The 2,222-nt window shown below is 36.0% G+C and overlaps 1 long non-coding RNA gene across 1 annotated transcript; it reads right to left on the bottom strand.

The window, feature by feature from the left end:
- Positions 1-954: 954 nt before the first annotated feature.
- Positions 955-1,812, bottom strand: LOC114060576. The gene is made up of 2 exons (XR_003571916.1): positions 1,696-1,812; positions 955-1,063 (listed from the first exon to the last, which is right to left on the bottom strand). It is a non-coding gene; the product is annotated as an uncharacterized LOC114060576 (long non-coding RNA).
- Between the last annotated feature and the right edge of the window lie 410 nt (positions 1,813-2,222).

Genomic DNA, 2,222 nt, shown 5'->3' with positions numbered 1-2,222 from the left:
TTTCTTTAAGGGTAAAGGATATTTGCCAAAATTTCAAGTTTCATTTGGTCTACACAGTTTCTGAAGTGTGCTTGTAGATTCTACCCTTTTGTGACCAACACAGTGAACTGAAATACTAAAGACATGCTATAGGAAATTAAGATTAGATCGTAGCTGAGTTGGAGCAATATGCTCTGTTTAGATACAGCTGTCTCTGTTTTAAAGTTCAGTACCAGCACAGAATTGCACCTGTGATGTATCAGAAATTGTCTCATTAACAAAAGAACTGCTTAATTAGCAGCACGATACGAATATTTTCTTCAGTATGAGACAGTTGCATACCTGCATTTTTTCAGTCACTTTGTTCCTTGTGTATAGGGAAAAAATGATAAAATTCTGTAGAACAAAGTCTTGTACAAAGGTGAGCACAGCACATCCACCTTCAAAAATGGTCCACACCTGAGCACCAACAGCAGATTTTCAGACACCAAACTATTCTTACAGCATCTATGCCACACATGAGTTACAACAGTCTTTACAAACAAATCAAACTAAGGAAATCATCTCATTACATACTGATAAAGGACAGTTAGAAACAACTGAAAAAACAGGCCATTCCCTTGTTTATAACCACTTATATTTTATTTTACAGTATATTTGTGACATTTCATGTTACTATAACCAAAGATCAGGGTTGTTTACAAATATAATGGCTGCCATTTGATGTAAACAATTAAAAAGTGTCTCTGAATATTAAAATTTTACATCATGATCTTGTTTCATTAAATTGAATTACTCTTTGTGCCATCAGTTATTAGTGGAGAAGAACTAATTTAAGCAAAAATAGTTTGCAGAAATTAGATGTAGAAACTGAGAAGCCTGGATAAGATTTCAAAAGACCACTCCCTCATCACTGTAAAAAGGAAGAAAGCAAATTCTTTCATTGAAGTTGCAATGACGAGTCAACCAAGTCCATTTGTATTAAGGCTTCTTTACATATTATTGAATCCCATCATGCCTTTCATATTGCCAGCAGCACCTTGTTGAAATTGTCTCATCATTGACTGCAAACCTGCCATGCCACCTGCAGAGAGTGAGAACATAATGTGTTAACTCTGAAGCCCAGCTCTCCTGCTCGAGGCCTCATTAAAGTACACACACTATTTCAGTCATATACAAATACAGAAGCCCAAGACTAACTAGGCTTAAACAGCTATTGAAAGTAAAAAACTGACTGACCAATTACAGAAAGGCCTGCAAAACACCACGTTTAAAGTAGGTTTTAAGATGGCCTGTGCATTAAGAACTAAAGAAAAAACCTTGAAGGAATAACCAGTATTGATTAGTAAGGTTCCGGTATGAGGGTCTTTAAATAAAGCTGTTCTTATAAAATTTAATTACTTGAAGCAAAGTTTAGAAGAAGGGAGAGAAGTTTAGGCAGATTTGCATTACCACAGTCATACCTCAAGTCATCGCTATTCCCAGACACCATTCCAATTGCTCATTTTGGGAATTGAATCCAAACAGAAAGACTAGATTAATCACTGGTAAGTGCAGAGCATTTGGACTAAACTTTCTGATTATTGTTAGAAAGTTTTAGAAATACTTAATACTGATATATAATGCAGATATTCTCATATGACATCCCTCAATTCTCTATTTCAAATGCTCTGCCAAAACTCTCGTATCTTGAAGCTATAAAAAGTCAGCACATACCCATATGATGAAGAACTCTTGGATCCATCATCTTTGCCATCTGTTGGTTCAGTTTGGCCAGCTGAGATGGGTTTACATTCTTTGACATATCACCACCTAAAAAATAGAGTAGATTAGCATATGGGGCTAATTCTAGATTCAAACCCATGAGTCCATTATCAGAAGTTACTACATCAGCCACTTAAAGGTACTTTAAGGATCAACAGTCCCTGCACCCCACGTAACAGATTGCAGTGTTAGTACTGTGGTAGTAATCAAGTCCACACTGATAGAAATACAGTGGCTTTCCCTGCTAAGTTACACATTAGTGGCATGAAAAACAGTGCAGGCCTTACCAGTTACATAAAAAAGTTTTCAAACATCATGAAAAACAGTGAGCTACAACTCATTTTCTCCTCTCCCTAGTCAATGTTTTCACATTTTCTCTGTGTTCACACACCAAGTAATGTCTCCACCATGTTAATAAATTTTATGTTTTGTTTTTGGGGGTTTGTGGGGTTGTGTTTTTTTTTTTTTTTTTTGGGGGG

This window comes from Empidonax traillii, unplaced genomic scaffold (assembly GCF_003031625.1).
Source record: "Empidonax traillii isolate 1590-97213 ecotype Southwest subspecies unplaced genomic scaffold, ASM303162v1 scaffold278:size663781, whole genome shotgun sequence".
NCBI lineage: Eukaryota > Metazoa > Chordata > Aves > Passeriformes > Tyrannidae > Empidonax > Empidonax traillii.
This window is presented reverse-complemented; position numbering and strand designations above follow the sequence as displayed.